The sequence below is a fragment of the Arvicola amphibius genome, chromosome 11 (assembly GCF_903992535.2).
Source record: "Arvicola amphibius chromosome 11, mArvAmp1.2, whole genome shotgun sequence".
NCBI lineage: Eukaryota > Metazoa > Chordata > Mammalia > Rodentia > Cricetidae > Arvicola > Arvicola amphibius.
In genome coordinates, this window is record NC_052057.2 from 31,962,638 (window position 1) to 31,984,997 (window position 22,360).

General features: G+C 37.3%; 1 pseudogene; it reads left to right on the forward strand.

Moving 5' to 3' along the window:
• Positions 1-2,364: 2,364 nt before the first annotated feature.
• On the forward strand, positions 2,365-4,443 carry LOC119826457 (annotated as a pseudogene).
• Positions 4,444-22,360: the final 17,917 nt, after the last annotated feature.

Genomic DNA, 22,360 nt, shown 5'->3' on the forward strand with positions numbered 1-22,360 from the left:
ATTAGAGACCCATTCGTCTTATTCCAATCTAGTTTCTTACTCATAATTCTAATGGAATTGTTCCTTTAATGGCCATTGATAACTTACTCAGGAACTAGTTCATGTTTCCCAGGGTGGCAGCAGTATGTCACTCTGCAGCCTCCTCACCTTCAAAACTTCTTCTATTGTAGGTTTCTTAAACATTTGTATTGATTCTGGTTTTACCTTTCCATCCCATTTTTTTTTACCATTTATTCTCAGTTCATTTGACAATTGTCTTCTCACTTTTCTATTATTTTCTCTTGTCTACCTAAGTGAGAGTTTAAATAGTTTAAGCAAGAAACAGTTATTTATAAAGCCGTTAGAAATACTAATGCCATGACAGGCTATTTCACACAGAAACTTGCAGGAGCTGTGACTGAACGCTAAAGACCGGTACAAAATCACAACAACTAAATCATGAGTATTGGTGTGGGAGGGGCTCATGAAGTTGAGAAGTTATTAGCAATTGAAGGCTTCAGTTGCTGAAGGGATAGGGAAGGAGATAAAGCCTTGATAGGCCACCCAAGAGGCAGCAGATTGTCTTATACCACAGTGCATTTTAATCATAGCTCGAAGAAGACTCAGTAGATTTATAATGGAGTTTATTAAGTTTGAAAGGGTAGGTGGTGGTGACATAACAGGGAATGAACTAGAGATACAGAAATGGAGAGTAGACACGTATGTATCAAACGTGCACACATGTATAATATTCTCAATCAACATTAAAAAATCCTCATGAATGGTAACTAGTGCAGCATTATTCTATTCATTTATTTTATTATTCTACAACATTTAAACAAGTGAAGAGCTGGAGTTCTTCATTTTCCTTCATCTACCACCATTCAAAGATCAATTTTACTGTTAGAACTGTGACTTCTATTCAAATACACTTGCTCTAACCACCAGCGTTCACATTATGATTGGCTCAGATAGTTCTAGGTGCAAGAGAGCATGTCAAAGTCTCTGTGCATCATCAATAAGAAGAGCTTTCCTTCAAAGTTCTGAAAGCTGCCTGGTATGAGGTCAGGGTATCTTCTAGTTTATTGTTCTTTCTTTTAACTCTTGATTTGAAATTTAAACTCTTTTTTTAACTATTTGAGAGTTTCATAGAATATGCTTTGGTCTTACTTACTCTTCTCTCTTCCAACTCTTTTTAATTTGATCACTTTTGTCATTTGAAAACTGTGATCTGTAACAGTAAAACAGCCCTTGGCATGTGGTGCTCAGAAAATATAGTATAAATAACATCTCACTGTGTTGATATTATCCTATGTGCATGCCCCTTTCATCTGAGGGAAACACGTTGTGTCCATTGTCATTAAACAAGGAGCAAAGGAATATGGCACACAAAAAGAAAATCAACCATTTACAAATAACATTATTGTTCTCTAGTTCTTAACCAGAAAACCATTTTTATCACGTGGTGTACACAGTTTCCGACATTTTCTTTAAGCAGTTTGCCAAGTTTGCAGAAGTATGTTGTTGTCTCTTTTACTCTAATATCATGTGCAAAATAAATTAATCCAGAACTAGTCTCCAAAATCTGCTCCGTAAGAGTAAAACAAAAGGCAAAGCTGTTTTCGTCATGAATGTGCAATATGGTAAATAGTTTAGTGGATTCCCAGGAGCAGGTAATTTACCTATGGAAAGGTATGGCTAAGTTGCAGTTTTGTTTTCTAAGATTGGTTAACAACACACAAGACTATAATAATTTGTCTCATGGGCATAGTTCCCTGGATTATTTGCAGACAAAATTGAGATACTTCAAAATTAAAATATCTCTGCTCCGTAAGTCTGGCAATAAAGGTATTTCCTTTATTGGAAATACCACTACATTTTTCTCCAAAACACTAATGATATTGGGTGAGAGATCTAAGGAGCCTCATGAACTTTGCTTTGCAACTCTGTTCTACCTGTGCTTTTTAATAATTGTTGTCTTTGACATTATGAACTAAGTTGAATAAAAGCTGAGATGCAAATAAGTCTCACTTGGTAACTGAGAAGTCTGGGAGTTACTCTGCTATTTTATAATTACAATAATGCCCTTTATTCTTCAATTTGGTATGTTATGGTTTTCTTGGATGACTCAGGGCATGTTATCAATAAAATTCCTCTAACCCCAAAACAACCCTCAGTATACTGAGTTACTTCTGTATTGATACATATATAATCTATATGCTTGAGCATGTAAATTAAAACATTCTGCAGATACCATTTTACCATATGTTATGAACATGTGTATCATTATTTCTCCAAAATAAATGATCATTTTAGCTCATTGAACGCGGCGCCAGCTTGGGGGGAATTGGTGCGGTGTCCTCGCCAGCACAGCTGGGCCTACACGCGAGCAACCATGTCTAAGGGACCTGCAGTCGGTATTGATCTTGGCACCACCTACTCCTGTGTGGGCGTCTTCCAGCACGGGAAGGTGGACATAATTGCCAATGACCAGGGTAACCGAACCACACCGAGCTATGTGGCTTTTACTGACACGGAACGATTGATTGGGGATGCTGCGAAGAATCAGGTTGCGATGAACCCCACCAACACAGTTTTTGATGCCAAACGTCTGATCGGACGTAGGTTTGATGATGCTGTTGTACAGTCTGACATGAAGCACTGGCCCTTCATGGTGGTGAACGGTGCAGGGAGGCCCAAGGTCCAAGGAGAGTACAAAGGAGAGACAAAAAGCTTCTACCCAGAGGAGGTGTCCTCTATGGTTCTGACTAAGATGAAGGAGATTGCAGAAGCTTATCTGGGGAAGACGGTTACCAATGCTGTGGTCACAGTGCCAGCCTACTTCAATGACTCTCAGCGCCAGGCAACAAAAGATGCTGGAACTATTGCTGGCCTCAATGTGCTTCGAATTATCAACGAGACGACTGGTGCTGCTATTGCCTATGGGCTAGATAAGAAGGTTGGAGCTGAAAGGAATGTGCTGATCTTTGACTTGGGAGGTGGCACTTTGGATGTGTCCATCCTCACAATCGAGGATGGAATTTTTGAAGTCAGATCAACAGCTGGAGACACCCACTTGGGTGGAGAAGACTTTGACAACAGGATGGTCAACCATTTCATTGCTGAGTTTAAACGAAAGCACAAGAAGGACATCAGTGAGAACAAGAGAGCTGTCAGGCGCCGCGCCTGCGTACTGCCTGTGAACGGGCAAAGCGCACCCTCTCTTCCAGCACCCAGGTCAGTATTGAGATTGATTCTCTCTATGAGGGAATCAACTTCTATACCTCCATTACTCGTGCTCGATTTGAAGAATTAAATGCTGACCTGTTCCAGGGCACTCTGGACCCTGTAGAAAAGGCCCTTCGAGATGCCAAATTAGACAAGTCTCAGATCCATGATATTGTCCTGGTGGGTGGTTCTACCAGAATCCCCAAGATTCAGAAGCTTCTGCAGGACTTCTTCAATGGAAAAGAGCTGAACAAGAGCATCAACCCTGATGAAGCTGTTGCTTATGGTGCAGCTTTCCAGGCGGCCATTCTATCTGGAGACAAGACTGAGAATGTTCAGGATTTGCTGCTCTTGGACGTCACTCCTCTTTCCCTTGGTATTGAAACTGCTGGTGGAGTCATGACTGTCCTCATCAAGCACAATACCACCATCCCTACCAAGCAGACCCAGACTTTCACCACCTACTCTGATAACCAGCCGGGTGTGCTCATTCAGGTGTATGAAGGTGAACGAGCCATGACCAAGGATAACAACCTGCTTGGAAAGTTTGAACTTACAGGCATCCCTCCAGCACCCCGTGGTGTTCCCCAGATTGAAGTCACTTTTGACATCAATGCCAATGGCATCCTCAATGTTTCTGCTGTAGATAAGAGCACAGGCAGGGAGAACAAGATCACCATCACCAATGACAAGGGCCGCTTGAGCAAGGAGGATATTGAGCGCATGGTCCAGGAAGCAGAAAAAATACAAAGCTGAAGATGAAAAGCAGAGAGATAAGGTGTCCTCCAAGAATTCCCTGGAGTCTTATGCTTTCAACATGAAGGCAAGAGTTGAAGATGAGAAACTTCAAGGAAAGATCAATGATGAAGACAAGCAGAAGATCCTAGACAAGTGCAACGAGATCATCAGTTGGCTGGATAAGAATCAGACTGCAGAGAAGGAAGAATTTGAACACCAGCAGAAAGAACTGGAGAAAGTCTGCAACCCCATCATTACCAAGCTGTACCAGACTGCTGGTGGGATGCCTGGAGGAATGCCTGGCGGCTTCCCTGGTGGAGGAGCTCCTCCATCTGGTGGTGCTTCTTCAGGGCCCACCATTGAAGAGGTGGATTAAGTCAGTCCAAGTAGACATGTAGCATTTGTTCCACAGGGAAACATTTGAAGGACCCAAATTTAGCAAGTTTCATGGCAGTTTCAAATTCAAACTGCTACAATAAATTTACTGGGCATTCTCAATACTTGAACATGGAACATGTGCACAGGGAGTGAAATAAGCATTGCACTTTACAACTGTATCCTAAGTGGAAAATGCAATGTCTAATAAAATGGAAAATGCAATGTCTAATAAAAATATTTAAATTGGCACCAAAAAAATAAAAATAAATGATCATTTTAGAGGAATTATCTTTTAAGATAATTTGTAAAATTTGCAGTTGTCAAAAAATTTTCTAAAGTACTTTTATAATTAGCATCATGATATTATCAACTATCATAGTTTTACTAAACTAATAATTGTAGATTTTATTTAGTACACCATTGGAAAACACATAAATTTATTCAACTGATGTGAAAATAATTTTCAGCAGAGAGATGAATATCCATATATTATCGTCCCTATATATCAATAGATAATGAGGCATCCTTGATAGATTTACACAAATATTACTTAGAACATATGACTAAGCAAATACAAATGAAATATTACTATAAATATAAATATTTCTGATAAGATAAATGTGCTTAAAATATATTTAAGAAGAAATTTATAAACAATAGTTTTATAGAACAGGTAAATTTGAATGAACTAGACATAATATTCGCAACAGACATATCTCCTTAAATATAGGATAAACAAAGCAAATGTATCAAAAACATACAAAAAGAAGAAGAAATTTATCTCACAATAATAACTTTGGATAATGAATGTGTCTTAACAGCTGTAATCTAAAATACTGAGGAATCAGGATAACTATGAGTGTTAAAATTTCTTGTCTTCTCTGGAGAAAGTCTTTTGACTCAGTCACCAAAAATGTTAATCAATTTAAAAAGATAACACACAAATAGCCATTAGAATAGTGACTGATCAAGGTGGGCATTGAAAAAAAAAAACAAAAAAAGAGGGAGATAAAAGGTAAAGACATTTTGAACCAAATATTTACGAAGGCATTTAAAAAAGAAAAAAAAAACCCAAGAACTCAGTTGTATAGCATGGTGAGCTTAATTAAAGGTACAGTGCTGGATGACTGAGGGATTGGGGTATTTTCATTTCAGTTTGCACAGTGTCTGCCTTGAAATAAGGTTTGGGCTTCTCCTCCTCCTGTGGTGACTTTTCCCACATCTGATGTTCATCAAACCACACCACCCTTGGAATTTTCATTCTCTCACTCACCAAACATTCCTGCATGTGCTTCCACCTTGCCTGCCTTTTCTCAATCTGAAAAGACACTCGAAGACTCAAGAGATGCCTCGGAGTTTAGGCTCCCTGATCCTGCAGAGCACTGGAGTTCCCAGTACTCAAATGTTGTGGTTCACAACAACCTGTAACTCCAGCTTTAGGGAATCTAACACATCTCCTGGCCTCAGCATTCATACACATGTACTTACACACAAACACATTCAATGTGTAGGAATACGTTAGGAAAGTGTCTGCAGTTCCTCTCTCGTTGTGCTTATTTAGTAAGGACCCTTTTCCTTATATAAGTGAGTAATACATGAATCACCTAGTTAAAATAAATCAACAGAAAAGAGGACTTATTTGCTCACATTCTAAGCTAGCAAGCAATTATTTTCTTTTACTAGGGCTAAGCAACCGAAGTGACAGTTGGCTTCAGAGCTATGCTGGACAACCACAGCTATTAGACAATACTGGCACATTTTTGTGACAGCTTGCTCTCCGCTGCCTGTGAGACTTACATGTCCCTTTCCTATCCAGAAGGTCAGAAGATGATGGATTAAAAAAGACTCAGTTTAAAACATGTAAAGCGTGGAGGCCCACATGACAATATTTGTGAAATCCGTTACTTTGACACTTCTCACTTAAGGTCAATGAGGTAGAAATCAAGTCAAAGTCTTCTCATCTAATGCATGCAGACGTTGATATAAATAAGATGTTCACGGTTCTAGATCATCTTTTGGAACCGATGTAGACAGCACGCCAGGGGTCTTTCAGCTTTGGGCAATTCCTTACTCTCCTTTTCAATTTTGAATTTGAAGAAGAAAACAGAAGAACAAGTTCTTGGTTATTCTGATACTATACATACAACCTCATGCCTATATAGTTAAAGAAATTATAATTTTTAATTAAAACAAAAATTAATTAGTTAAAACTGTTCCTTGCATTTCATAGCTGCTGTGAGAGGAAGAGTCTGTTTTGTTTAATAATATGGCCCCCGATTAAACAGAGAGGACACCAAAAGAAGCTCGAATCCAAAGACTTCCTGGGCAACCCAATTGGGAGTCTGCGGAGAAAGAGAAGGAAAAGCAGAAGTAATCTCAAAGTTAACTTAAAGAGTGGGAGGGTTCAGTGTGCACTAAGGGAAGGGATAAAACTGTGGGAACATCATTAAAATACATCACACAAATTTCTCAGAGTTATAAAATATTGAATAATATTAGGAATATTCTTAACTACTACTACTACTAATAATAATAAAAATAGTTTCAGGCTTATGTAGTATGAATTCTAATAGTTCTTAATAATAAAATTCTATAGATAGATATTAGGGAGTGAAAGCTGAGAGATCAGAGAAGCAGTGCAGCCAGCCTCTGATACCTTTTACCTCTATTGATGCTCAAACCAAAGCAGCAATCCTATCTTCAGACTGACTGCTTCAGACTGCTACCTCAGACTGCCTTTGTCTCTACCAAACCTCAGACTGCACTGAACTCCTCTCTCCTTTGACCTTATATTCCTCTCTCTGTCCAGCTATATCACTCTTGTCTCTACCTCCCTAGTGTGGGGATTAAAAGCGTGTGATTCCAAGTACTTGAATCACTTTAGTGTGAGCTCTGTTTCTCTTTTATACTGGATCAGTTTCATGTAGCCAAGGGTATCCTTGAGCTAACAGAGATCCATCTGCCTCTTTCTCCAGAGTACTGGGATTAAAGGTGTCCCACGACTGCCTGTCCTCTAGTGGTTTAGCTCTGCACTCCACCCTGATCTTCAGGCAAGCTTTACTTGTTGAACCATAAACAAAATATCTCCACAGGGTTAAGGTCAGGTAAAATGCATTTAAATGAATGTGGAAATATTTACTTAGTTAGATTAATAAATTTCAATGACTTCATATGAATACTGAAACAAAGTATTGAGAATGTGCCATTCACAGTATCATATCAAACAGATATTGCTATAATATTGGGTTTCTATGAAATACCATTTTAGTTGACTATTATCCTGTCAAATGTTATATTATCATGTAAAGTAAATATAAACTATTGCAAACTATAGGAAGTAACACCGAAGTGGCCCATGGAATAGATTTATTTTAGTGGAAATAAAAGATGTCTGATAGACAGATACGTCATTCAAAATTCTCAGATTAACAATTCATTATCGTCATTCATGAGAAAATTTTCAATTTTTTCAGTAGAGTTTCTTCAGAGAAACTTAAATTTACACTTGAGCTGTTTTTTATTAATTAAAATTACATTTCTTAGTTATTCAATGCATATATATCACTAAACAGAAAATCACTTTTGGTTGTATACATGTTACACTACTACATAATGTATACTATTTTGTAACAATATAAGTACAGAGAATTCTCATTTACCTAACCCATGCATTTATTTAAATTTTGACCTGTTAGAATTCACCTTCATCTTTTTGTTGTTGTTGTTCTGACTTCCATTTCTACAATTCTAATGTAGCATTTATACTGCAACAGAGATCTTTCTTAGAAAATATTCTGTACAAGGAAGTTGTAACACTACGTCAAGATGGCAGTTAGTCTCAGAAACCTGTTATTTCAAAGCACTGGATGAATATGGCTCTGAGAAGACATAGGAAAAAAATGTTGCTATAAAAGTGTCAAGGTTAGGTTATATATCACCTTTTGGAGTACTGATTAATTAGAAATCATTCATGATTGTTAGGATCTAGAACATCACAGAGGCAGTGGACACCTGAGGCCAATACATCACACTGAAGAGCAGTCAAGATGGAAATTGACTAACTCTTAAGAATCAAAATGACTTCCTTCATATTTTGGCTAAATGTCAAATTCTGAAAGAAAGTTTAATCTCTAGGGAATAGCATGCCTATAGGGTATCCCTCTTAAGGACAGACGTTTAGAGCTAGAATGTAGAAAATTGAATATCTTACTTTTTCCATCTACAGTATAAAATCTTACAGCTAAGTTTTAAGACAGCTGTATTCTGTATTCAAAATGAGAAAATTTCTCTGGCATTGAAGAAAAAATAGCAACAGCTATTATCCCTTTTTATAATCATGTAACTACTTGAAACCAATGAAGGAGGCCCTGTCTTTTGTTCATATTGCAAACACATGTGAAAGAATGAAGCCACACACCCAGACAGATCTGAATGTCCATGAAGGCTTATCAAAATCTTGGACTATAGGATCATGTGACTTGGCACTTATTTTATTCAAATAGTGGCAAGTGCTTTGAGAACATTGTAGAATGCCTTAACAAGAGGAATGACAAGAAGGTAATACTAAATTCACACGATCCACTTGGTACTTTCTTCAGTTGAATGTTGTTAAGAGTAGCAACAACTCATGCACCCAAGGGAGGCCTTACCTGCTTCGAGGAGTGCATGTGAGTGAGAATGGGGGGTGGGGAAGACTGGAGACGGAATGGGGAGGGGAACTGGGCTTGGGATGTAAAATGAAAAAAAATTTAAATGAAAGAGTAGAGGGGCAATAGCACTGGCAGGAATGTTGATGACTCTCATTTTTGTACATAGAAAAGTTAAGAAAAGGTTATTTTATCATTTGATATGATGTTGCTAACAAGAGGCTGCAAGGAATCTCAACCCAAAAGTGTAGCCACGTTGCTTACACTTTTCCTTTTTTACATTAAATTCTCAGTAAATAAACCCAACCCAGGGTGCTGAAGTTTGCTGCAGTAAGATATGCAGGTTCTGACCAAAGAGTCAAACTTCTCTTTGGAAATAGAACTGGCATTAACCCAGGCCAAATACTGTAAAGAAGTAATGTCATTGAGAGTTCAACCTTTGGAAGCAGTCATCCTAAAGCAAAAGATCAAGATTAGTGACTGTTTGATTTGCCATCTGGGTTTTTTTTTTCTGATTATCATTATTTATTTTCAATAGTCTTTTATTATTATTATTATTATAATAATTATTATTATTATTAAAAATTTCCATCTCCTCCCCTCCTCCCACTTTAATCCCCTCCCCTCCACCCACACTCCCACTCCCTCCCTCTCCAGGCCAAAGAGCAGTCAGGGTTCCTACACTATGGGAAGTCCAAGGTCCTCCCAACTCCGCCCAGGTCCAGAAAGATGATCAACCAAGCTGAGAAGGCTCTGACAGAGCCCATGCATGCAGTAGAATCAAAGCCCATCGCCATTGTCCTTGGCTTCTCAGTCAGCCTCCACCGTCAGCCACATTCGAAGAGTCCGGTTTGATCACATGCTTTATCAGTCCCATTCCAACTGGCCTTGGTGATCTCCCATTAGATCTGTCCTACCGTCTCAGTGGATGAACGCACCCCTCGTGGTCCTGACTTTCTTGCTCATGTTCTCCCTCCTTCTGCTTCTCATCAGGACCTTGGGACCTCAGTCCAGTGCTCCAACGTGGGTTTCTGTCTCTATCTCCATCCACCACCAGATGGAAGAATGGATAAAGAAGGTGTGGCACACTTTAGAGTACTACTCAGCAGTAAAAAACAATGACATCTTGAATTTTGCATGCAAATGGATGGAAATAGAAAACACCATTCTGAGTGAGGTAACCCAGACCCAAAAAGAATATGGCATGTACTCACTCATAATTGATTCTAGTCATAAATAAAGGACATAGAGCCTATAATTCGTGATCCAGAGAAGCTAAATAAGAAGGTTAACCCAAAGAAAAACATATTGTTATTATCCTGGATATTGGAAATTGACAAAACTGCCAGGCAGGGGTTGGGAGCACGGGGGTGGGGGTGGGGTGGGGATAAGGGGAGATGGGGGAAGAGAAGGGAGAAAGAGAGGATGGGGAGAGCTTGAGGGAATGGGATGTTTGGGATGGAGGAAGAGGGATATGGGAGCAGGGAAGTATATATCTTAATTACTGGAGCCACTTTAGGGTTGGCATAAGATGACTCTAGAGGGGTTCCCAGGTGTGCAAGGAGATGTCCCCAGCTTGTTCCTTGGACAGCAGAGGAAAGGGTGCCTGAACTGGCCTTGTCTTATAGCCACACTGATGACTATCTTGCATACCATCTGAGTTTTCTAGCATTACTGGAAGCAAGAAAGGTGACTTCAATTCAGTTATTCCAACATTTATGGTGATGTTAGCCCTATAATAAATGAAAGACAGAAAATAAATGATAACAGTCAAGCTAAAAAATATGTCAAGGACACAAGAAAACAATAAAAAAAATAAAATTTTGTAAAGAAAATCATTTAAAAGTTTAAGAAAATATTTTAGAATTATTATGACCATAGAGCAATAAGAAACATAGTATGATTAATAAAACCCAGAGAAAAATATATATTGATATATTTAAATATATATATTAAAAAGATATTGGGGATAAACCTGAAGGTCAGAAAAGCAAAGCAGCTAGTCACTGGAAGGAGAGGAAAAGGGAGGAAAAAGAAAGAAAGGAAGCTGCACTGGAAAAAATATAAGAATTGAAAGACAGGAGGAATTGCTGAGTCGACATGTAATGTAGCATCACAAATCTGAGCCTGCCAAAATTTAATAATCCTTGTACTAGGAATGAACACAAATGGCCCCTTTTGTCCTATAGAACCGAGACATATAGATGGAATCTGGGAATGGGCGTTCACGATTTTTAGTTGGCAACACACTAACTAGCCTTTCAGAGTTCAATAGGAAGTTCCAAACACTGGTACACAAATAACTTTTGTTTACTTACTGGATCACAAAAAAGCAAAAAGATATTAATAAGGTGAAAGGGTGTGTAGGGAGAACCTTGGGAGAGTGAGTGTTTAGGTAAGAAAACGAAACCTGGATGGGAGATAGTGCAATCAAACTATGCATATATACAAAACTATCAAAGAACAGGGCTTTTTAAAATTTTTTTTAAACAGGGCATTTTTTAAAGCCCCTCCATTTTGGTTGAAAATGACAATTCCTGAAACTATTTGTTTACTAGTACTTAACTAACTTGTTTTTGTACATGCTTCCCTGTAATGTAAAAATTCTATACTATTATCAAGTTTCTCGTTTCCTTACTAAATTAAACCAACTTCTGCATTGTTAGAGTTTTATAACATAGCTACTCTTTTATATTGTCAAAATATGCATCTCTACATTCTAAATGGGAGCCTGGCTCTTTATATTCCATTAGCTTAGTTTCATTGTGCCAGGACAATACCTGTTATCCAGTTATAAATCATGTTGGTATCTATACTGCTTGAGATTTCATGAAATTTTTATTTCTATGTAAATATCCATCTCTGTTTTAATGTCAAAAGGTGTATATCTGTTTTTTTTATTAAAATATACTGATTTCTACTGAGACTAAATTAAAATTATAGGTCATTTTAGGGAGAATGAAAGTTTTTATAGTATTGGAATATGGACATGTATAGCACTGCTTTTCTTAGATCTTCCTGAGGATGTTTTGTAATTTCAAGGTATCATGGTAGTCTTTATTCTAAAACACTGCATATTTGTGACTGTTTTAATATTAAGAAAATATTATGTTTAATGGCTCACTGTTAAGAGGCAGAAAAAGCAGTGATTTTTGTATTATAGTCTGTCTTGTCATAAATTCATGTATACATGTTTGTGTGTTAGTTCTATGTGGTTTTAAAATAGACATGTTTTTATAAGCAGCCATGCCATTTTCAAGTACCGAAGATTTTCTTTCATTATTTGGTCATTATGTGCTTTTCCTTATTCCCTTGCTTTTTGCAGTGCTTTTTGACAACAGCAAATTGGTGATAGTAAATTTTAAGATAGATATTCTCTATGTGTTCCTAATTTTATGGAGATTTTCTTATATTATCCTGTTTAGTAGTATCACTTTTGTAGTTTTGAATGAAGACACTGGAAATACGCATGTCTTGGATGAATAAGAAATAACCACTATAAACTTGGGAGTTTGAACACTTGAACCTAAATTGTTGGTTTTCTTTGTAGAGATTTAGAAAGTGTGTCTTTGTAGATGACAAATATTACTGATGACAGAGTGTGAAAACATAAGTATTTATCCTACTTTTATATTGTCTTCTCTGCTTCAGCTTTATGCTAAAGCACTGAGCTCTTTCAATACTCACCAAGCCACAATGCCTGCTATTTGTTGCTGTGATTGATACACTAACATGAACATTTATCTTTCTAGAACCAACACCAAAAATTATCTCTCATTCTTAAGTTGCCTTTGGTCATGGAAAGCCAGTCATGTGGTGTCACCTTAATGCTAGAAGCCTGTGTCTTTATCATCTGCCTAACAAATGCAGAATGCAAACCATAATTTACAAAAGCTTGCTTAATTTCTTTTAGACCATTGATTCCTATAGGTATCCATCTACCTTCTTTGGATCCTTTTGGGCCTTTAGAACTTAAATCTTTGTTAGAGTAAAATGCTAAAACCCGGGTAAGTCAACTCTGACAGCTACTGGTGTTGTTGAATTCTGTCCTTGTGCCTTCTTTAACCGTTAATAAACTCCAATAATTTCCTCAATCATTTCAATTCTTTTTACTGTTGTCTTTTGTAAAGCCTGAATCTCCTGGCCTCTATATATTTCTAGTGATTTCATTGAGGCACCTAGCCTCTGGTCCTCATTCTGCACATGTGATTCGTAGGTCTGAGATTTCTCCTTTAAAGATAACACCTCATCCTTGGACATTACTTGGATAGCGTGGAGATTGCCATCCTGGTATCCGCTAACCTATCATAACTTTTTAACAAATTCTGTTTTTTAAAATTCAACAGTATGAATTCTTTCAGATAATTTCTCAGTACCCTTAGACATGGATTCAATTTTGTCTGTCAAATTAATGTTATCCTTTTCAATAGAATTAATTTTTCAGGTAACATTTGGTTTTTGATGGTATTAATTCTGTGGACTAGCTGTTCATTATTAGTCTGTAAAGACTGCTTCATTTCTCAAAGTGCCACATTCTTTCTTAAGGATATAATATGAAGATAAAAATCCGAGTCCCAATCTCCAATGAATTGAAGTATCACCATAACCATATAAGCCCCGCAGGATTCCATTTCCAGCGCCTTAAAGGTATAAATAATAATAAATCATAAACTAATTCTGCATGATTTCTGGTGGTGTATTTTCATTTAACAGAATGTCAGCACTCACGATGATCAGGCAGGAGCTAGATAAGTTCATGATCTCATTGCGCTGTGAGATCTTGTCTCCACAAATTGAAGGCACACACCAACTTCTCAGTCCATTTCTGTTAACCACTTACAGGAAACCACCTCACAAAGCTCCCAAATTTAAAACAAGGATTATCTGGTACCCAATCAATAGGCTTTTAATGATAGGTTTTTTTGGGGGGGTGGGAGAAATGCACTATCAATGTCAGTTACTTTGGTTAAGGTCAGTGCGCATGCTGCTGCAGATGGACTCGATATCAGCTGTAGCCCCATATGGTTTGTGCTTCAGGATACCAGACTGGCTCAGCAGTTCTTGTTAAGGGGGGGTCTAGTGATAGATGGCATGTCTAGACACCAGTTAGATTTGGAACACAAGCAAATATAATACTAATAGAGAGTTCAATAATATTAAAGTTCAAACTTAAAAGCTGAAAAATAGAAATTACGGTTGGATAAAAACAAGGGTCAATATAAATCAAGAGGGTTAATTTTACATACACATTTATATGAAGGGAAAATTCATTACTGCCATTGGTCAACATGGATGGCTTCAGCATTGAAAAGATTAAATATAGTGAGATACTCATAAGTGGATTCTAGCCGTAAATAAAGGACATAGAGCCTATAATTCGTGATCCTAGAGAAGCTAAATAAGAAGGTGAACCCAAAGAAAAACATATTGTTATCATCCTGCATATTGGAAATGGACAAATTTGCTGGGCAGGGGTTGGGAGCATGGGGGTGGGGTGAGATAGGGATAAGGGGAGATGGGGGAGAGAAGGGAGAAGGAGAGGATGGGGAGAGCTTGAGGGAATGGGATGGTTGGGATGGAGGAGGGGTGGTTGGAGGAGCAGGGAAGTATATATCTTAATTACGGGAGCCATTTTAGGGTTGGCAAGAGTCTGGACAATAGAGGGGTTCCCAGGTGTCCAAGGAGATGTCCCCAGCTTGTTTATTGGACAGCAGAGGAAAGGGTGCCTGAACTGGCCTTGTCCTATAGCCACACTGATGATTATCTTGCATATTACCATAGAATCTTCATCTGGTGATGGATGGAGATAGAGACAGAGACCCACATTGGAGCACTGGACTGAGCTCCCAAGGTCCTGATGAGAAGCAGAAGGAGGGAGAACATGAGCAAGAAAGTCAGGACCGTGAGGGGTGCGTTCACCCACTGAGACTTTGGGACAGATCTAACGGGAGATCACCAAGACCAGTTGGAATGGGACTGATGGAACATGTGATCAAACTGGATTCTTTGAATGTGGCTGATGGTGAAGGCTGACTGAGAAGCCAAGGACAATGGCGATGGGCTTTGATTCTACTGCATGGACGGGCTCTGTGGGAGCCTTGTCAGTTTGGATGCTCACCTTCCTGGATCTGGGGGGGGAGTTGGGAGGACCTTGGACTTCCCATAGTGTAGGAACCCTGATGGCTCTTTGGCCTGGAGAGGGAGGGAGTGGGGGTATGAGTGGAGGGGAGGGGAGGAAAGTGGGAGGAGGGGAGGAGATGTAAATTTTTAATAAAAAGAAAAAAGATAAATAAATAAATAAATAAATAAATAAATATAGTGAGATGATCTGCACATTTCATTACAGCAAATTAGGTGTGTTAGTCCTTTATAAGTCATAATATTGAAGAAAATTATCAACGCATAAGAATATTCCAAAGAAAAGCTTTAAAATACATAAAATAGTGAATTCTATTATTTTTAAAAGACATAATTAAAATTAGAAATCATTTAAATGGAACTTTAAATGTCCAAACATACTAATAAAAGAACTATGAGAAAAATATCCAATTTTCTTATTAAACAAAATTAAATTTCTATAAAGCAAGGTAATAATGTACTTGTCCTGAACTACCATTGGCCATGTTTATGGAATGAATGACTGTATTGAGTATTTTCTGTCTTCTATATTCTTGGGGGTTTAATGTGAACTCTATATGCACTTGTTAAACAAATGTGTTTTGGGTGAAATACCTGAGCCAGCTTGTTTCAGGCACCTGCATTTTTGTTATTTTTTCTGCCTTTTGCATAATAGTATAAACCATTAAACCCCCCAGCCACATCCCTTGGAGGCTTCTCACTTTCTAGTCTACTATATCAGGTAGAACTTTACAACAAACAAATACAAAGAGTCCTATGTCCAGAGTCCACTGATTAAGAATACCCATATGAAAGTTGATAGATTCTCTGTCTCCTGTTCTTCCCCCCCTCCCTTTTTCTGTCCCATTCATGCTCTGTGATGAACTTTTGTGCTTATTTGCTGTGGTTTTTGCCGACCAGTTTTCATCTGTTATGAATGCTAACTATGAGTTATATTTTGACCACCAGTCATTATATGCTACTCTCTTGCAGTTCCTGTGCATCAGATTTGCCAATGATCCTCTACATCTTGAAACTAAAAAAATATATATGATAGAGTAAAATTTGGAAAAAATATTCTAAAACATGGAGAAGCCAAAGACACAGGCGTAAATAAAAAGCTGTGTTGTACTCCAAAGATCGCACATATAGACACTGTTAAAAATTAGAGGCAACACAGCAGGAAAAGTGATTTGGGATGGTATGAACCCTTACTTACTTATAGGGCCATGGTCACCTAATACGAATTTCTTTGAGGAATAAAGTCAGGCCAGGTTGGAGGGGCTGCAACACAACTGAGGTTTTCACAATTTTATTAAGAGCTATTGGACTTTTTATACCTTTCTCAGAAACAGAATATAATTTCAATTGTTAGAATAAATATAGTTGTAGTAGCCAGGATACAATGAAATTGGTGAGATAGATAGGCTATGCAAGATTAATGTCTAACACATTTTTTCTGTCAAGTTTCCATGCTTCTTTGCCTATAAAAGGAACATACAGAGAAATATAAATTCATCTGAACTCTTTGCTCCACTGCCTGAGAAATTGCTTCAGTCTTCTAGGAACTAGAAAGCACTTGTATCCCAGGACTCATGGACTCTAACTTGAAAAACCTATGACACATGCCTTCAAGACAGTTAGACCAAGCAAACTGCAAGTAAAACTGAGAAAAATAATGATATTTAATCTTGATATATCAACAGTGATGCCAGTCTTTGCTACTGTTTTCTCACACTGAGACAAGGGGCAATAACTGGGTCATGACTACTTTGAACTGCTTGTGAAGTATTAGCTTTGCCAATGGAATGACTTGTTTCCAGTAATTTTTTTTGTATGGTATTCTAAGAGGAACCTTTATACTTTTGTTAAAATCTAGTTTGACTATTTTGGGAGATATATCAATGGTAGTAATTAACAAATATATTCAAGGCTGAGGACTTCATTTTTTCTGCCAGAGAAATAATTACATTCTTGTATGCAATGATTGACCTTGAAAACATGGAAGGGTACACAGAGGACAAATAATATTCAAAATGATCTCATTGTTTAACTGTTGTTTAATTCATTTAATCATTTTCCCTTTGAGAGGGAGAAACATATTGAATAATTAGGTAAAAAGATTCATCATCAGCAACATTATTTACTTCATGATTTTGTATTTGTTGGAACTTGTTCTGCTCTTAAAAAATACTTCTAGACAAGACAACTACTAAATAAAAGTTTTTTTTAGCACATTTTTATTTTTATTTATTTATTTATTATTATTATTAAAAATTTCTGCCTCCTCCCCACCTCCCATTTCCCTCCCCTTTCCTCCCCTCCCCTTCCCCTCCCTCTCCAGTCCAAGGAGCAGTCAGGGTTCTCTGCCCTGCGGGAAGTCCATATTATTGCTAAATAAAATTACATTTTATGTGTTCTGATAAAATCAAGGTTTAAAATTTAGAGACATTTAGTCTCTCATAACATTGAATATAAGGAAAATAAAAGAAACACTTCATCATTAAAACAACAAACATTACATTTTATAACTATTTTAATTGTTTGTAATAATTTCAACTTTTCTGTCTTTGTTTTTAAAAAGACCATTTAAAAACTAATGTTTATTTCTTCATGCTATTCAAAACATTATTACATGATTTGTATGTAAGTATGTTTGCATTTCTGCCTCCATGGAATTATCTCCTCAGTCCCCTTTTTTCCTTACTCTTTCCTTCATTTTCCTCTCACTCTCTCCTTTCCCTCATCCATCTCTACAGTGTAGCTAGAAATCACTTCCACAAGCTTTTTACTGATCTAAGAATTTTCAATCACTCCAATTTATCCGGATTATACAAGATACAATTTTACATCTAATTTATCCCTAAATATGTGTTAAACATTTTCTACAACAGCTAAGTGGTTTGTTTTCTGGACATATGTCAAGGCATCTGTTTGATAATTGTTTCATAAATTGAAGCTTTACATTGCTTCTGTTGATAGAAATTCATTTATATAAAATTTTATTAAGATGATAACTTACATAAACATATTTAAAATGACAACATTTTTGCTGCTGTTAGAAACTTAAGAACCAAACTTAACCTCCACCCTGACTTATATTTTGATATTTCATATCACAAATGTAAAATAATTTGTCGTTCCGATTAATTTTTACTGTCAACTTGACCCACTCTCAAGTACCCTGTGAAGACACAGCTTATAACTGAAAAACTGTCTTGAGTAAATTGGTCCATCCTCATGTCTGGGAGGCAATGATGACCAATGTAGAGGGACCCTGCTCACTTGTGAAACACCGACCCAAGACAAGGCTGTTTAGGAAATGTATCTGAGTCTCAGCTAGTGAGCATACAGTTAGGCATTATTTGTCCATGGTTTCTGCTTGAATTCCTGCCCTCACTCTTCTCTACGATGTATTGTGGTTCTCAAATTAATATCTTTCTTCCCTAAATTGTTTCAATCATTGTGTTTATCACAGTATCAAAAAGGAAACTGGAAGAGTAGTATAATGGAATTAAGAAAAAATTCAGAATTAAATAAGTGTTGATATTTTTAAGGTAAAAAAACATGAAGGGATATTCAAGAGTATCAAAGACTTATAATGTAGAAATGAATAACATCACTGTGAAATAGCTAAAATTTTATTTTTTTCTAATAATTTCTTTCTTAGGTAAAGAATTCCTTCCAATTATTGTTAGAAAAACACAATTACGTATAAAACTTTCCAAACCCTAGTGTTTCCTGACTTCTAAAGCATTTTGATCTGTCTTTTTTTTTTTTTTTTTTTTTTTTTTTGGTTTTTCGAGACAGGGTTTCTCTGCAGCTTTAGAGCCTGTCCTGGAGCTAGCTCTTGTAGACCAGGCTGGTCTCGAACTCACAGAGATCCGCCTGCCTCTGCCTCCCAAGTGCTGGGATTAAAGGCGTACGCCACCACCGCCCGGCTTTATCTGTCTTGATTAAGCAGAGAGACCGTTTCTTTCTTTTGTTATTTCTATCTCTGCAAAATTGTGTTCTTACCCACATACAGTCTGTCCATGTCCCTTGTGATGCAAGTGTTGCCCTATTCTATATCTATATAAACAACAGAATTTCAGGTTGAATTTCAACTCATTCAAACCCATCATGTAGTCATTCCAATTACTCATATTAAATATTACCAAGGCCAGATGTGCTAGTATTGTTGTACAATATCTAAATGCCAAAGCATCACTGAGGGAAAAAGACTATTTGAAAGATGAGTAGCCCATACCTTCTAGACTTTCTAAGCCCTCTACAACAAATTGTTTACTTACCATTGAAAAATCTTACATTAACTACACAGCGTTCACATAATCCTTTAGATTTCTAGAAATTGTTTATTTTATATTTTTGTTATCTATTTAAATAAATAAGAAAGTGTTTAAAAGTCTGAAAATATGGCTCAGTGCATAAAAGAAACATTTTTATATGCAAGCAAGAGTACCTGCACAAACACAGTAAGGTTCTGGGAGGTTACTGAACCTCGTCATAGAAAACAATAGCAATTTTTAGGTTGAGTGAGAGATGACTTGAAGAATTGAAAGAGATATTAGAGGAGGACACCCACATACCCTCTCCATACTCCAGGTCCTGGATGTAGGAATCTATAAAGCTACTCACAAACACACAATTCACGTTTGCAAAAAAAAAAAAAATACAAAGCATCTAGATTTTCTTTCAATCTAGATTGATAGACCTTTGCTTTCCTTACATTTGAAAGGCAGCTGAGGAGATGGAGCCAGAAATGTCCAGATCCTATTGCCATACTCATGAATATCTTGCATATCACCATAGAACCTTCACCTGGCGTTGGATGGAGAAAATGACAGAGCCCCACATTAGAGCACCAGACTGAGCTCCTAAGGTCCTGATGAGGAGCAAAAGGAGGGAGATCATGAGCAAGGAAGTCAGGACCGTGAGAGGTGCATTCAGCCATTGAGACGGTGGGACAGAACTAACGGGAGACCAGCAAGTCCAGTTGGAATGGGACTGATGGAACAGGGGACCAAACCAGACTCTCTGAATGTGGCTGACAGTGGAGGAGGACTGAGAAACCAAGGACAAAGGCGATGGGCTTGGACTCTACAGCATGGACGGGCTCACTGTGAGCCTTGTCAGTTTGGTTGCTCACCTTCCTGGACTTAGGGGGAGTTGGGAGGACCTTGGACTTAACATAGTGAAGGGTACCCTGATGGCTCCTTGGCCGGGAGAGGGAGGAAGTGAGGGTATGGGTGGGAGGGAGGGGAGGGAAGGGGGAGGAGGAGGGAAGGAGATGGAAATCTTTAATAAAAAAATGAGGGGAAAAAAGAAAAAAAAAAGAAACATACAAAAATATGAGAAAAATAAAACTGAAAATACAAAATAAGAAATTGACTGACAGTTTACAACATTTTGTTTATTTTGATTTGTTTATTGTCCTCTAATAATATTTTTAACAGTTAGACCTTTCATACAAGTCACCCTAATTTCATAAGCTTTCCCATTCCTTGCATGTCAACCCTCCCAGCTTTGTTTCTACCCCCAAGAAAATAACAAAAACAAACAAACAAAAAAAACCTCAAAATACTAACAAGTCCAGTTTGTGTTGTCCATACACTCCTTGCAGAACAGTCAAACTCCCTGTGGTCAGCCCATGAAAGATAACTGTGTCTTTCTCCACACACCCCCGAGAAGGCATCAACTGTGAAGAGCTATACTTCAGCATATTTATCATCATTTTTAAGGATATTCTTCAATAGCTTTCTGTTTGGACTGTTGGACTGTTTCTTTTACCCTTTTTGGTAGTGGGAGGAGGTTATCACGCAAGCCTTCAATGTCTCTCATTTTCATTTATGAGTCTGCAGTCATCAATACCATTGCAAAAAGAAAATGAAGCTTCCTTGTCTTTAGCAGACAGCGGCACAGATCATGGACTCCCACAAGCATGAATTGTGTACTTCCACATGGATGCCAGCGGGAGCAGGTATCATGGACACCGGCATGGACCCTGGCTAAAGCAGATCACTGGCATCAACATGGTTTCAGGTGGCAGTATTTTTCAGAGACATTGACATGGCTTCTGGCAGTTGTCTAGATCACAGATTTTAACACGCACTGACTTAGCCACTAATATTGTGTTCTTCTAGAAATATTAGATATATTACTTGGGGTATCAAGTTATTGAAAATTATATTTCATCTTGAGATTGATATATATCAGTTAAGATATTTTTCTATAAAATGCAAAATATTTTTGAATTGACAATACCAATGCTTAGTTTCTTGGGAAATTATATTATGATACATGGTCTATTAATGATAATAATTCAAGAAGCATTGCACAAAGCAATAACATATATGTGTGTGTTATGTGTGTGAAATATAATCTCTTACAAACCTCAGAATACAAAGTTCTAGCAATAGCTGATTATATAAGTAAATTTTAATATGTATTTCTGCCTTAACCATCTACTGTAGATGCCACTGACATGGCAAAAAAAAACTACACCACTGAGATCTTTTGCAATCAATATTATAATAGTGATGCTCATATTTTAGTCAAAACATTTTCAGTGTCTAAGTAAAATTGACGATGAAACCATTTGGATGTAATTCTGTTCTACTAACTTTTCCTCAGTGCTATGGTTGCATATATTTTCTCTTTTGTCATTAGGTTCCCTAAATTATCTTTAAGTGGTCATAAAAACCTTTACAGAGTTGGTACAGCTAGGCTAGTCCAAAATACCCAGAGTACTGATGAAGAAGACACATGAAGTATTTTAAATACATTTGAATGAAATGTAGGGTCAGGAGACCAAGAAAATATTTACTATCAACAGAGAACTCTCAGAGGAAGAATGGCATTTTATCAGTTTTTCTTTGGTGACCATCCATTTTCATTTTTTTGTCTCAGCGTAACCAGTTAAGTAACATCGGTAAGTGTCATTAGACGTGTTTTTCATCATTAAGGAACACAAAGACTCCTGTTAAAATGAGGCCTGGACCATGGTGGGAAAAGAAGTCACATTAACCTGCTCAGTGCCAAATGTAGGGATATTACCTGTCTTTTAGTCAGGATGAACAGAAAATATTTTTAATAGAAATTAAGTAATTGAATAATCATATAGGAAGTACTACCAGTTAATAAGACCATCTACAACAGCAAAAGTATTAAAATTCAATCATAGAGCATTCCTTGTTTGCCATCACTCTAATAGCCGAACAACTTTTGTAGATGCATTTAGATCAAAGCTCTGATTTAAAATGTAGGTAAATAGA